Source organism: Archocentrus centrarchus, chromosome 1, assembly GCF_007364275.1.
Source record: "Archocentrus centrarchus isolate MPI-CPG fArcCen1 chromosome 1, fArcCen1, whole genome shotgun sequence".
NCBI lineage: Eukaryota > Metazoa > Chordata > Actinopteri > Cichliformes > Cichlidae > Archocentrus > Archocentrus centrarchus.
This window is the reverse complement of record NC_044346.1, coordinates 3,297,489-3,314,519: the sequence shown is the minus strand read 5'-3', so window position 1 is coordinate 3,314,519 and position 17,031 is coordinate 3,297,489.

Sequence of the window (17,031 nt, the reverse complement as noted above, 5' to 3'; positions counted from 1 at the left end):
AAATAATTGATAGTTGCAGCCCTACTTGTATTCAGAAAGCCATAGTCAAACATTAGTTTTCAGCACCAGTAGAGCTATGAGAGGCCTTCAAGAATAAAATACTACAGTTCCCAGCAAGATGATGTCACTTCCTATTGTTGCATTAAAAACGTGATAGTTTATGCTCACAATATGGTGGCTGATATTCAAATGTAGGAAATGCTATTAGCAGCTGAGGAATCTGGATTATGTTTTTGTTGTGTATTTTTTTATGTGATTTCTGCAAACACAGTGGAAGGAAACGGCACTCTGGGACACATTAAATGCTTGATGTATAAATGTAACTTTTCTGGATTATATGCAAAAATGATCATTCTATCGATCTAATAAGGCCTGATTTAGAGTTCTGCATTGATCCTTTGTGTATAACTGAAAATCCTCTCTGAAGCAAACCTGACATGCACCTCGAGAAATGTAACTACACGTCCAAAAAAACTGATTACTGCTTTCTGGTTATGTCTTAGGCCCCATCACTCAATTAACAAGTGGGAGCGGCATTTGGTGGTTAGTATTAGCTTACTAATTAGCATTAGCATTAGTGCTGGGGTGAGGAATATTTCTTGCTAGAACCCGGAAGTTACCATGGCCACCACCAATGGTAACAGCAGAGAAGTAAGTAAGTTGTTTCTCCGCCATTCATACATTGAGCTAGTGGTGGGCAGATTGATCCTGATATCAATAATATGGATGACAATGTTGGTATTGGTATTGATCAATTTCAGTGTAATGAGATCGATACTTTGGCTTCAGTTTCTCTCCTGTATGCAGTGCTGAGGTTTCATCAAAGATGCGAGCTGACTAAGTGTCGCTCCTGTCACAGCACAGAGCACTTTGCTCCTCCCCTCCCCACAGTGTTTTGTTATACTGTCATGTGATGCATAACATATTTTATTTGGGAAAAAAAAGGATTTTGCTATGAAACATTTAAATCAAATTTAAATTTAAATTTGTAGAAAATTAGTGAATGAAGGAACATTTTTTTTTTTAATTAAAAAAAAAAAAAAAAAAAAAAAAAAAAAAAAAAAAAAAAAAGAAGGAACATTTTTTATTAAATTTTTTTATTATACTTTATGAAAAATCTACCTGGAAAAAAGTTTGCATTTGTTCTTGAGTGATTTTGTACACTTAATTTATGAAAAAAAAATCCAGACATCAATGTATGGGGAAAATTGTTTTGTTCTATTGTTTCAGAACAATAACTTTTATTTTGATAAAGTATTTTCTACTTACATATAAACTTTGCCCAATTCTATCCTGGGTTTTAACTAATTAATGATCCAAAGGAAAAAAATCTCAAACCAGTTAAACTTCATGGAAATTCTTCATAATTATTAAAAAGTATTGGTATCAGTATCGGTGATAATGGCCCTGTGTTTACTTGGCAAAGGATCGATACCAAATTATGAAGTGTTGCACACAACTACACTGAGCAGCATACACCAGGAGTGATTGACAGTGCTAAGACCCTCCTCCTGGCTCTGACTGGTTGTTTTTGACTGGGAGCGGTTCAGGGAGGAGGTGGAGGAGCTCCATTTTTTTCGCAGATTATCGGTCTCATACTGTCTGACATGGTGACAGTTTTAACAAATATGTAAAAACCAGATTTTTTATAAAAGTTACATCCTGCAGCTTTAATCTGTATAAGATTAAAGGCTTTAGTTCTTACTGTTGATGAGTGTTTGCCATTTTTTCAGTTTTACACATTTAGCTATGTGGTTTTGAAAAAGCACCCATTTTTACAAAGGTTGTTGGTTTAAAAACAACACAACTTTATGCATAGTTTATGAAAGGCAGAGAAAAGTTAAGACTATTGTGATGAACTATGAATAATTGTTTTACATTCTGTGATAAATGATGGAAGTCACCCAGGAGTATTAAATAAAGATGGTTATATTTATTTGAGCTGTGAGTGTTTAATATCAGGGTGATTTTATGGGAATGCGGATCTTTCAGATCAATTTGAGAAGTGATTTTGATCATGTTTCACATTTTATTGTGTCATGTAGTGTCAGGCACTGGTCTTGGTCTTGTCTCGGTCTCGCCCCCCCTCGGTCTTGGTCTCGACTGGTCTCGGACCCTAAAAGTCTTGGTCTTGTCTCGGTCTCGATACCCTCTGGTCTTGGTCTTGTCTCGGTCTCGGGTTAGGTGGTCTTGACTACAACACTACCCATTGGTCTATTCAGGCTTGCACTGCAGTATTATAATAGAGATCAGGAATAATCTAGAGTATGGTGGAGCTAGTTTAGCGTTTGCCATTCTTCCTGTTGTCTTATCTGTTCTACGTGGGCTCATATTCTTTCATATCAGTTACCTTCATGCAGCCTCGAGTGTCTCAAGAGGTGAAGGTAATGCGATCGTCAGTAAACAATCCCTCATCTTGTATGTCATCCAACAGTGTTTAGGAAGGAAACTACTTCAAAGGTGGAGGGTGTTTTTTTTCTATCTAGCGTGCAATAAAAGACTGATAATGGAGTGATAAGGTCATCCTCGACTCTGAAACGTTTCAGCCTGGTACAGGTTACAGTTTTGCCACAGCTTTAGGACTGCATAGTTTATTTATCCCACCATTGGGAAGTTCCATTGTTACAGCAGTTTAAAATTAAACATAACAAGCAGCAGGATATTTACCTCAATCAAATAAAGTAGTCTGACTAAACCCTAATTAAAATAAAGGCAGTAAAATAAATATAAAATATTAATAGTGTCTTAGTGTTGTGATTTTTCTCTGTTGGATGTGTTACATTGTAGAGAGTTATTACATGCAGTATAAAGATTTTTTGTATCTGTCCTTGGGGCAGCAGAGCTGAATCATGCTCTGCTGCCAGTAAGTGGTGCAGAGGGTGGTCAGGATTACCCGTGATGGATAACAGTTTGTTCAGTGACCTCCTCTTCACCACAGCTTCAAAAGTATCCAGTTTCCAGCCAATCACAAAGCCAGGCCTCCTGATCAGTTTATTCAGTCTGTTGGTGACACCAGCTCTGATGCTGCTCCCCCAGCAGACCACAGTAAAGTCTACTGTGCTTGTCAACTGAGCGATAGTCAGTCTCCAACATCACAGCTTCCTTTGGAAATGCAGCTTCTGTGTTGGTCTGTTGCTGATGTGGACACCCAGGTACTTGCACTCGTCCACCACATCAATATCGAGTCCCAGGACAGACACAGACCACGTAGTCATCGTCTTCCTTCTGAAGTTGATCATCTCTGTGGTCTTATTTGTGTTCAGAAGTAGATGATTTGCCTTGAGTCGACTCTTTCTTGTAATTTGGCGCTACATAAATAAATCATCCACTATAGTGTGCTGTACTTCTCCTGCTCATCACTGATAACCAGTGATGTTTGACCTGGAGTTGTACTGAAAGATGTACAAAGTGAACAGGGATAGAGACAGCACAGTCCTCTATGAAGCTCCTGTACTGGACATCACCAAATCAGACACCTTTGATTTCTCAAGTGCAACTGAGAGAGAAGCTACAGGAAATGTCAGGATGTCATTTCCTGTAGCTTCTCTCTCAGTTGCACTTGAGAAATCAAAGGTGATTCTCACCCTGCCATTACTATCTAAATTGCCAGGCAATAATGTATCTCTTAAACTGTCTTCCCTCCCTTTACAGTGCAGAAATTATTCTGTTTGATCAGAACAAACAGTTGCCTCAAGATGTTTTATACTATAAGGTAAAGACCCTACAATAATTACAGAGGAAACCCAGCAGTCAAAATGACCCCCTATGAGCAAACGATGACAATGGGAAGAAAAAACTCCCTTTTAACAGGAAGAAACCTCCAGCAGAACCAGGCTCAGGGAGGGGCAGCCATCTGCTGTGACCAGGATGTTTCTAATTTTAGAAATATTGCGCAAATGCAAAAAAGCAGTCCTACATATTTGTATAATATATGCATTGAAGGACATATCCTAGTCAAAAAATGACTAAGATTACTGAGAGTACTTGTTACTGGAGGCCAAAGTAATGCCATCCAGAGTAAGGATCTGGTTAGACACCATGTTTCTAAGGTTTGTGGGGCCGAGCACAAGAACTTCAGTTTTATCTGAATTTAGAAGCAGGAAATTAGAGGTCATCCATAATCACAGTGCTTGTGAAGAAAGCCATGTAGCGTGTGTGGAGGTTAGGACCCAAGTCCAGGACTCAGGAGCAGGCAGTTATAAATAACAAAATAAGCCTTTATTGTGACTGAAACAAAAGTGAACTAAAGAAGGCAGGTTATTAAACAAAGGAAAACTTAGTCTGGGAAAACTAACTTGGAACAGTAGGAAGGCACAGGACAAAGCACAGCCACTACGTCGACAACAATCTGACGAGAGACAAGGGGAAGACATAGACAATAAATACACAGAAGGATAATCAACAGGCGGGGAGCACAGCTGAACACAATCACAAAATGAGACACGGACATAAAAGTAAACACAGAGCACAAGAGACAAAGACTGACAAAGTCAAACAGGAAACAGATAGATGGAGACAGGAATGCAGACTTGACACAACACTGGGAGTAAAACTAAATACAACACACACGAGGAGACACAGACACAGTGGGAGAACTAAACTAAACACTAAAACCAAGAACATGATTAAACATACTTAAACTGAAACAAAGGACAAGAAACTGACACCAGGAATCAGAAAAAGAAACAACTAAACTTCAAAAGTCCATTAACAGAAAACCACTGGGTCAGAGGCCCAGTACCATGACAGTCCAGGCCTTTATGTCTTTAAGACATTCCTGCAGTTTAACTAATTGATGTGTGTCATCTGGCTTCATGGATACATAAAGCTGGGTATCAGCTGCATAACAATGAAAATGTATGCAATGCTTTCAGAAGTCTTAGTTGTGTTATATAGCTGCTGCTGTGACACTGTCATGACTCCTCCTGTAGTATAATAATTCAAAACTTAAAAACCATGTAGAATGGATAAGGAGAAAAGACTGGCCACTGTCAATGCTGTTTTTATTTGTTGTATTTGAAATAACAAAGTCATGCTGCAAAATCATATTCATGATTAATTCATTACAGCCTTGAATACTGATCTTAATACGATTTTAGACTTATTTAATTGTAAACTTTGAGAAATTACATCTTCAAATATGGTTAATGCATATTATACTTTTTTAGAATACCTTGGACAATAATAGAATAACAGAAATTAATAGTAAACAGCAAACATAGGGGAATAGCTACAGTGAGGTAAAATGTTGATGTCATTTAGCTCCAAACAATAATCTGGCATCATGCTACTGATGCTGCTTCTTCTCATCCAGATTTTTAGGATGAATCAGAGTCTGGTGATAAGACCAGAGGGACGTCTACGAGGTCGAGCTTAATTCTCCAATTTGCATCAGTCTGAACTCAGATGTAATTATGAGGCTTTCAGCTGCAGTAACAGCAAAAAACTGGCATTCACATTTTTTACAGCATACATGTTTAGACTGTCTTCAGTCTGGAGAAAGGTTGGTACGACTTCTTAAAGTGCATTTGAATATGTCGAAACAAAACAACCAAAAACATGAAGTGGTTTTTGAGATGAAGTAGCCGGGTTTTATTTTTTGGCGATCATGACATGGCAACATACCCATCAACAGCAACTGAAGTGACTTGTAGGGAAATATATATATAATGTATAATATAGCTGTCAAATATATATTCATATTGAATAGTATTTTGCAATCTTCCCCCAAAATGCCTGTAAAACCCCTAAACCAAGGACAGAGACAGCCGATTCAAGAAAATGGAGAACTTGGCACACAGAAAATGCAGGAGAAATTAAAAAAAAAAAAAAAACTTTCACACTGATCCTGTAATTTGTGTTTTGCCAGACTGACGCAGCCTTGGTCTCAGGACAACAACCAAAGGAAAATCAGGACCCGCGGTAACTCAAGACCTTTGCCTAAGGAAGCACTTCCTGCTAGACTTGGATGAATACACCTACATACACGTTTCTTTCCATCCATATTTCCCCGTTTCTAACTTCCACTCATCTTCCCAGCTCTGAAAGTACAGATTGGCTGAAGTTAGATGAACTGGAAAAATCTGTTGGGAGGGCTGTTAAGCCGGGAGCCCCACCGGTTCAATGCAATTAGGGAGGAGTCACTGCGCGCACCACACAGGAAGAACGGGCGTTTCTACTCCAGCTTTGTTCTGGATTAGACGAAGGAGCTGGATGCGCGTATTTAACCATATTTGGGGAGTGACGAAGAAGTTCATATTTTAAAGTGGATCTCCAAAACGAGTGGCCGGATGAGGAAGGTGCTTTGACGCAGGCGCCTAAGCAGCAGCTCTGATTATCAGAGCTGGATAGGAAGCCTTTCGTTGCACAGAGAACTAAAGAGCCAGTGTGACAGGTATGTGTGATTGTAATTTAAATGGCTGCCAGAAATTTGACAGACAGTTGTGCACTCTTTAAACTTAATGTCGGCGATCTAAAAGTAGGTATTCAAATGAAAGTGCAGCGGGTTTTTCTTAAACTCTAGTAATTATCCTACAAAGCAAAGGCGGAAAGCGCCCTTACCCCAGGAATCAGTCCATCCATCGATTTCACCGCTTATTCGATTCAGTGTCGAAATGATCGTCTGCCAAAAAAATGATGTCCGATGTGTTTTTTTTTTTTTTTAAATGTATAATATCTTTGCTTATATTGCTAAATACCCTTACGAAAATTAACCATGGTTTTACTATGGTTAAATAACCATAGTAAAACCATGGTTTCTGGTTTTTCATAGTTGTCATGGTTTTTTGGGTACCATTGGAACCATGGTTTATTACTATGGCTTTATCATGGTTTAACTATAGTTAAACCATGATAAAACTATAGTAATAAACCATGGTTTATTATTATGGTTTTATCATGATTTTGCTATAGTTAAAGCATGATAAAACCATAGCAATAAACCATGGTGAGAACCATGGTTTTTCCAAACCATGACTTTACCATGGATTTAGAAACCATGGTTTTATTAATTAAATCTATAGCTCCATTAATCTGTTTCACAAAACTGCATACATCAAACAATGAATAGGCTAATCCTAATGCAATAGCAAATTAAAAATCCTACTTCATACTTCCATCTACCTACCAAAAAAGCGATATGAGAATAATCAAAAACAGGAGAAGCATTAAATCTTTATACAATTTTTATTTTTATTAATAAATGTAATTCAGTCTTCCTTTTTTTTTTTTTTAAGTTCTGTCTTCATGTCCTGGGATTGCAGGTCCAGCTCCAACTCTATTTGTGTAAGAAAGAGGAACAGGAAGAGTGACAGATATTCAAAATTAATTGCAAAAAAACCCCCAACAGCAACGATATTGCATGCAAAGTGAATGTGTGCATTTGTTCACTGTTAATTACCGCATATGTTTGAAATTCTTGCTTTCCTCATTAAGCTTGTTCCTGGCGGCTCCCCTCAGCAGTTTTATATTTGCGTCCGGAAATTTCTGCAGAGTGTAATCTGCAAAGTAATGTGACAAATAAATCCAAAGTGTTTACAAACTGTAAAAGACATGACAACATTCTAAACACAAGCAATACCAGTGAAAAGTTTTAGCATTGAAAATAAGTTATGTCATGTTCTAACAAAACAAATAAATATAACAACCCATATTCCACCCAATCACTGACAAGACGGCTAGGAGTCAGAAACTTACTCCCATCCTTTGGCTGGAACCTGGTTTGTTATATTGTGGTGCACAGCCTATGCCCATTGTGTTTGTTTGACGTTTATTGCCCTTGTGTTGTCTCCCAAGACCAGATTTGTGTGTATTTCAGTGCATTCTGGTGACAGGCAGCTAGTGGATCAAGAGGAGATGCCTGTGATCATATTGAAACCATGCAGGAACTCATGTCGCACCTTTAATGACATCTTTGCACACTCCTGGCATTCTCTCAGTCAGCTTCATGACAGAGCCGCCTAAAATTAGTTTCCAAGTCTTGAAGGAGTTACCAGAGGTTCAGAGCACTTTTCCTTCATTCTGCAGTTCAAATCCCAATCCATCTCATTTGAGTTTGGTTGTGGTGATTTTGGAGACCAGGTTATCTGACACAGCAGATCAGTTATTTTTCTTGGACAAATATCCCTTACATAGCCTGGAGGTGTAGGATCATTATCCTGTTGTTGAAAAACAAATGATGGTCCCACTGAGTGCAAACCAGTTGAAATGGCCATGCATAATGCTGTGGATGGCATGTTGGTTAGGTTTGCCTTGGATTTTAAATAAATAACCAACAGTGTCAGCAACAAAGTATCCCCATATCATCACACGTGGTTTTATCATGGTTTAACTATAGTAAAACCATGATAAAACCATAGTAATAAACCATGGTTCTCACCATGGTTTATTACTATGGTTACTATGGTTCTCCCATGGAGGTGGGCTCCATGGGAAACACACATGTAAAGACCATCTGCTCACCTTTTGTATGCCCTACAAAGACATGGTGTGAGGAAACAAAAATCTGAAATTTGGACTCATCAGACCAAAGGACATTTCTTCTGTTTCGTGGCCCAAGAGGAAGAACAAAAAAAAAAGGAAAAAAATAGCTTGAGCCAAAGAACAGAAGAAACAGAAACAACAGTGGACATTTGTTCCTCAGTCAAACTCCATATTTGGGTATTTTTGGTTCTATGCACCATGTCAACACATGGCAACAAGTGCTCTGCACCTGTGGTAACGCTTTCAAGACTTAGAGACACCTAAAATTGTTTTCCATCATGAAGCTGATTGAGAGAATGCCAGGATTATGCAATGCTGTTATCAAAGAAAAATGTGCATCTTTGAGTAATCTAAATTCTAAACCATAGTGCATATATTAATGAAAACCTACCAAAAATAGCGTTGACAGAGGTGGGCTCCAGGGGTGGCTTAACATTTTCCTTGGCACTCCCTTTTTGGCCAGTAAGGGATGAAGTGGCCATCTGTTTCCGAGTAAATATAATGCTAAACAGGTCACACACCAGCTTGGTGGGGTTTTGGTGATTGCACCTTTGTAGTTTTGTCTTGCTGACCTTCAGTCCCTCACCGATGACAACCTTGGATTTCAGATAAAAATCAACATGTTAGAGAAAAACTAAAATGAAGCTTCTTGCCCCCATCAGTTCATTTTGTCAGCTGTTTTGCTATATGATCTAGGTTGTGCCAAACTGTCTCATTCTTATTCCTGCTGACAACACTTGGCAATCTTAAAGAATTGGGCTAAGGGTTGACAAACTCCAGGCTATTGCTTTGAGAGGCGAATGAAGGCTCTCTCAGCACCCTCTGCATCATCGAACGTGATTCAACCAATCACAATCAAGGACCAGAACTATCAGTTTTAGAAGTAGCCTTAGAGCAGTCTTGTAAAATTCACTTACATCATCATTTGAGATAGCTTGTTGAGAGGAGGCTTCTTCAGGGTGAGTTGTGGGTTGGCTTTTGGAGAGGCGGCTTCCTCTTGGTTCCAAGGCTGGCTCTCTTCCCAAAGTACTTTTCAATTCAGAGAGCATATTCTTTATATCTTTAAAAAAAACAGACATTAACACCCTTATGGTTAAGCAATATCACACGAGAGGAAGTTCTGTTCACTGGTGTGATTCGATATTCAGCACAACAGCACGACCTCGCGTGTGATTGCTTTTATACAACAGTTCAATTGTCAACTGATTAAGCTTTAAGACATCAAGTTGTGTTTTCTACCTTTTATTCTGTTCGTTCATCCTGCGCTCCCCAAAATAGTTAAGCCTAGATTAGCGTCCTGTTCCCAAGCAACGCAACAGTTTAACCCAACGACTTCTTCTCGCTTTGAATGAATGTAACGGTCACGTTGGTCAGCTCAGTGGAAGCTCAGCGTGAACACTGAGTGATATATGGCATTCCTAATTATTATGCATATGATGTCTTTGTTCATTTTTCCAGAATAGTCTATGCATTGACAGTGAATACCACTTTTTAATAATCAAAAAAGTGAGTATTGCCAGAGATGGGTGAAGCCCTAGCATGTGGATCTCCACAGGAGAGGAGAGGTATGGTAGTAGAGGGATGTGAGAGAGACACCCATGTGCACCAAGTGCATGGGCAGGCCTCCTAAAGGTAAGGAGACTGTGACAGGGTGCTTCCCATAGTGGTTGGGGATGTACACTGACAGTGATGCCAAACAGACTGGTGCTTTGGCATTGCTATTAAGTTGCAAATGTGGTACCCTGCAGACTCAGGTCTGATGCCAGGGCAACTGTTCTTGATCAGTGTGACTGCCATTTTCACAAGTGAAGGGTAGAACATCACAGCATACACACACTCACAAACACAGCTGCACGGGCACTGACACAGACACACACGTGGAGATACACACACACACACACATGCACATATAGCTGCATAGGCACTCACACATACACAAATATTATCTATACACACATATACAGTAAGCATACTTACATGCTATGTGCACACAGGCACACATCCATAAAACGAGGGAAGTCATCTCAGCTCACACATAGGCATACATACAAACACACACACACACATACTCCATGCATATGCCCTCACAGTCATGCACACTCATAAGCATGCACACATACATGTGCAGGCACATACACATAAATGCATAAATGTATACACACACGCACATAGACCTCACTCTTCCTTTTCCCATGTCAGTCAAACTGGTCAAGAGAGAGAACAGTTGCCCTGACATCATACCTGAGTCTGCAGGGTACCACACTCGCAACTTAAAGGTGCACTGTGAATTCCTGTTTCAGTGTGATTCCACGAATGTCTCAACTCATAGGCATCTCCACTTAATCCGCTGGCTGCCTGCCACCTGAATACACTGAAAAAGTCCGGTTACAGGACATAACATGGGGGCTGTAAACATCAAACAAACACTAACGTGGGTTTGTATTGTGGTACACAGCCTGTGCCTAGTGTTTGTTTGACATTTACAGCCCCTGTGTTGACTCCCAAAACCGGACTTTTTCACAATGTTTTCAGGAGGTGGGAAGCTAGCGGATCAAGAGGAGATGTTCATGATTTGAGACAATTGTGAAATTGCACTGAAACTATGCAGAAACTTACTGTGCACCTAGCAATAGCAATGCCAAAGCACCAGTCTATTTGGCATCACTGTCAGTGTACATCCCCAACCACTATGGGAAGCACCCTGTCACAGTCTCCTTACCTTTAGGAGGCCTGCCCATGCACTTGGTGCACATGGGTGTCTCTCTCACATCCCTCTACTACCATACCTCTCCTCTCCTGTGGAGATCCACATGCTAGGGCTTCACCCATCTCTGGCAATACTCACATAGGCGGTCATCCAAACCTGGTGAAACCTGACATGCCTCTGAAGACCTCACGTTTAGCCATCCCACCCCTGACACCTGTAGGAAGAAGAGAGAGCTGTCATGACACTTGACTTTGAAGCCCCCAGACCTCTAATTTGACCACAACACTGAATAACTAGACTCATTCGCAGGCATTCACCAGAATAACATGAACAAGAACCAGGGTGGCTGTGCACCATCACACAACAATTCCCTATACCTGTAGTGACTAGTAGACAAACAAATTACAGTAACACACAAACACGCCGTTTTTAAGTATAACTTGATTCAGTTCAGGTTCAGGTTAACAACTAATTTCTTTTTGAATTTTTGGCAAACAATTTCCTACACCTTAGTGACTGATACAGATGAACAATTAACATACACACACTCACTATTAAAAATATGTAATGCTTTCTTGTTATAGGGGTGTGTATTTGATTTGACTACATGGATAAATGTGTTGTCCTGACTTGTTAATTTATTAAATAGGTAGAGATAATTTTTTTAGAAGGAAATTAAATGTTCTATTTATTGACATGTAATTGTTGTGATATAAGTATTAGATATTATTTAATTAAAAATTTAATTTACTATTGTTATAATATAACATTTCCATGACAGAATGACTGCTATTGGTATCTTACCTAGTCTATTATTGATGTTACAACTATTACTTTTCAGTGTAATACTTGTTTTTGTAATGTATTATTTTCTTTTATTTTTTACTTTAAAATAATAAATTCTACAGCCAATGTACAGTCCACCGAAAGATTCTACATTATAAATAAAAGTCATTGTAATAGTGTTCTGCAACATCATTACAATAATCATTAAATATTTATATATGAATATTTATATCACTTTTGCCTTTTGTTTTTGTGGGTTTAGGGTGAGTGCTGGAGGGATACTTTTTTTTTTCATTTTTACATTTACAAATATTTTTTATGCAAGAAAGCACAGTAAAATAATGTACAGTGTATCAATGATGTGTCATTTTGTTTAGTAATGCCACATAATTAGGTTTTTATCAAGTTTTTAGCAAAGGATTTCTGCAAGGACATGGTTTCCTGATGCAATATATGCTATCAAGTAAGAAATGGGTAAGAACGATGCAAAACGTCAAGCACAAAAATGTATGTATGATATAAGTTTATAGATAAATGGATTATCCAAGCTTTCTGTTGGATCGTAGCAAACATCATCATTCCATAGTAGGTTGAATACAAAAACTATGATAGCATTTACTGTGTTGGACAAAAGCATGGATACTCACTGCGTATAAGTCTCTGGAGCTTGAAAAAGGCGACTGGACTTCTTTTTGTTTCTTGAAGACGTTTCACCTCTCATCCGAAAGGCTTCTTCAGTTCTCAACCAAATGGTGGAGAGACCCAGGTATTTAAACCCCTGTGGGCGTAGTCCCTTGGAGGTGGTTATGACCCTCTATTGATCATGTGCTTGAACACATGTGCCCAGGTGTGAAGGGGGCGTGGGTCATATTTAATCAGTGGTTTCAGTTGAAACCAATTTAGGACTCCGCTCCATTGTTTCCTGTGGCCTATTGAGGTCACTGGAACAAAGGTGTGAATGGGGGTTGAGACGTCTGGGAAGGGAGCTCAGGACAGCACTGTAAGCGGGGGAAAGTTGGTGACGTAATCCACCTCCTCTGTTCAATGATGGTTGTTCACAGTGGACATAGATGGCTTCTTTCACTCCTCTTTCAAACCATCTGTTTTCCCTGTCCAAAATGTGGACATTGGCATCCTCAAAAGAGTGCCCTTTTTCCTTCAGATGCAGATGTACTGCTGAATCTTGTCCTGTCGAGGTGGCTCTTCTATGTTGTGCCATTCGTTTGTGAAGAGGCTGTTTGGTTTCACCAATGTAGAGGTCCGAGCACTCTTCACTGCACTGAACAGCATACACTACATCGCTGATCTTGTGTTTGGCGGGTTTGTCCTTGGGATGAACCAGTTTTTGTCTTAGGGTGTGACTTGGTTTGAAGTATACTGAGATGTCATGCTTGGAGAAAATTCTTCTGAGTTTCTCTGACAAGCCTGACACATATGGGATGACAATGTTGTTCCTCTTGTCCTTCCCATTCTCTGTAGTTTGTGTTTGGCCTTCATTCCTGTGCCTCTTAGCTGATTTGATGAAGGCCCAGTTGGGGTAACCGCATGTTTTGAGGGCTTTCTTAATGTGTGTGTGTTCCTTATGCTTCCCTTCTGCCTTAGAGGGAACACTTTCCGCACGGTGTTGTAGGGTCCTGATCACCCCAAGTTTGTGTTCCAGAGGGTGGTGGGAGTCAAAGAGGAGATACTGGTCTGTGTGTGTGGGCTTCCGGTAAACTTCAATGTTGAGGCTTCCATCTTCCTTTCGGATGAGAGGTGAAACGTCTTCAAGAAACAAAAAGAAGTCCAGTCGCCTTTTTCAAGCTCCAGAGACTACTATGACCTGGATGACTGAGAATCTACACAGACTCACTGCGTATAACTTTGGATACTGTGGCTCCTCTGAAAAGGAAAGCTTCAAATCAGAAGTGCCTGACTCCGTGGTATAATTCACAAACGCACAGCTTAAAGCAGATAACCCGAAAGCTGGAGAGGGAATGGCGTCTCACTAAATTAGAAGATGCTCATTTAGCCTGGAAAAAGAGTTTGTTGCTCTATAAAAAAGCCCTCCGTAAAGCTAGGACATCTTACTATTCATCATTAATTGAAGAAAATAAGAACAAGCCCAGGTTTCTTTTCAGCACTGTAGCCAGGCTGACAAAGAGTCAGAGCTCTGTAGAGCCGAGTATTCCTTTCACATTAACTAGTAGTGACTTCATGGATTTCTTTACAAATAAAATTTTAGACATTAGAGAAAAAATTATTCATAACCATCTCAAAGATTATTCTTCATGTTCGGCTGCTTTCAGCACTGCTGGTATTTGTTTAGACTCTTTTGCTCCAGTTGATCTTTCTGAGTTAACTTCAATAGTTACTTCCTCCAAACCAGCAACATGTTTGTTAGATCCCATTCCTACTAGACTGTTCAAAGAAGTCTTTCCAATTATTGATGCTTCAATCTTAAAAATGATCAATAAGTCTTTATTAGTTGGCTATGTACCACAGACCTTCAAGGTGGCTGTAATTAAACCTCTACTTAAAAAGCCATCACTGACCCAGCTGTCTTAGCTAATTATAGGCCAATCTCCAACCTTCCTTTTCTCTCAAAGATTCTTGAAAGAGTAGTTGTAAAACAGCTAACTGATCATCTGCAGAGGAACGGTTTATTTGAAGAGTTTCAGTCAGGTTTCAGAATTCATCACAGTACAGAAACAGCATTAGTGAAGGTTACAAATGATCTTCTTAGAGCCTCTGACAGTGGACTCATCTCTGTTCTTGTCCTGTTGGACCTCAGTGCAGCTTTTGATACTGTTGACCATAACATTTTATTACAGAGATTAGAGCTTGCTATAGGTATTAAAGGTACTGCACTGCAGTGGTTTGAATCATATTTATCTCATAGACTCCAATTTGTTCATGTAAATGGGGAGTCTTCTTCACACACTAAGGTTAATTATGGAGTTCCACAGGGTTCTGTGCTAGGACCAATTTTATTTACATTATACATGCTTCCCTTAGGCAGTATTATTAGAAAGCACTGCATCAATTTCCATTGTTATGCAGATGATACTCAGCTTTACCTATCAATGAAGCCAGATGACACACATCAATTAGTTAAACTGCAGGAATGTCTTAAAGACATTAAGGCCTGGATGACCTCTAATTTCCTGCTTCTAAATTCAGATAAAACTGAAATTCTTGTACTCGGCCCCACAAATCTTAGAAACATGGTGTCTAACCAGATACTTACTCTGGATGGCATTACTTTGGCCTCCAGTAACACTGTGAGAAATCTTGGAGTCATTTTTGACCAGGATATGTCCTTCAATGCACATATTAAACAAATATGCAGGACCGCTTTTTTGCATTTGCGCAATATTTCTAAAATTAGAAACATCCTTTCTCAGAGTGATGCTGAAAAGCTAATTCATGCATTTATTACTTCTAGGGTGGACTATTGTAATTCATTATTATCAGGCTGTCCTAAAAGCTCCCTGAAAAGCCTTCAGCTGATCCAAAATGCTGCAGCTAGAGTACTGACAGGGACTAGAAAGAGAGAGCATATTTCTCCCATATTGGCTTCTCTTCATTGGCTCCCTGTTAAATCTAGAATAGAATTTAAAATTCTTCTCCTCACATACAAGGTCTTGAATAATCAGGCACCATCTTATCTCAAAGACCTCATAGTACCATATCACCCCAATAGAGCACTTCGCTCTCAGACTGCTGGCTTACTTGTGGTTCCTAGGATACTTAAGAGTAGAATGGGAGGCAGAGCCTTCAGCTTTCAGGCGCCTCTTCTGTGGAACCAGCTTCCAGCTTGGATTCGGGAGACAGACACCCTCTCTATTTTTAAGATTAGGCTTAAAACTTTCCTTTATGATCAAGCTTATAGTTAGGGCTGGATCAGGTGACCCTGAACCATCCCTTAGTTATGCTGCTATAGGCCTAGTCTGCTGGGGGGTTCACATAATGCACTGTTTCTCATTCACCTTATTTACTTTGTTTATACTCCACTCTGCATTTAATCATTAATTGATATTAATCTCTGGCTCTCTTCCACAGCATGTCTTTTCTCTCCCCTCAGCCCAACCGGTCGCGGCAGATGACTGCCCCTCCCTGAGCCTGGTTCTGCTGGAGGTTTCTTCCTGTTAAAAGGGAGTTTTTCCTTTCCACTGTCACCAAGTGCTGCTCATAGGGGGTCATTTTGACTGTTGGGTTTTCTCTGTATTATTTTAGGGTCTTTACCCACAATACAAAGCGCCTTGAGGCGACAGTTTGTTGTGATTTGGCGCTATATAAATAAAATTGAATTGAATTGAATTAAATTGATACGGTAGTGCATCTTTTGTTAAAACCATAGTAGTCCCATAGTTACGATGAAGTCCTATATGTAAACCATGGTAATACCACAGTTACCATGAAGTACTGTGACAAAACCATAGTAGTACTATGGGAAGGACCATAGTACTTGTAATCACCATGAGGTACCATGGTAAAACCATGGTTACTACATAAAAACCATAGTAAACCATAGTGAATTTTCATAAGGGTAGACTGTAGTCGACAGGGTTTATGAAGGGCTTATATATAAAATAAAGAAATTAGCTGTTTTTCAAGTATCTTTATGACTCTGCATTATTGTACCTACATTATAATCAATCCTTTTGGCCATTTACAATATCTTTATAGAGCTGTAATGTTATATTTGTTGCAATTCCTTGGCCAGATCACATTTTCAATGTGAGTGACAGGTGAGAATATTTATTTTTATTCATCCTTTATTTAACCAAGTAAAAGTCTCACTGAGATTAAAATCTCTTTCCAAGAGAGACCAGGCCAAGAGGGCAGCAAAAGTTACATTAAATACAACACATAACAACCTAACAAGTGACTATCAAAAAACAATATAACACGTATATGCAAATGAAATGCAATAACAGATCATTTCAAGAGCGATGTTAAAAGCAGTCACATTGACCACAAGACCTAGTTTCACGTTCCCTCAAAATGGACTCAAACTCCACCATCGTAACCAGTTCTGACAATTTCAGCTCAATCTGTAGATTATTCCAGGA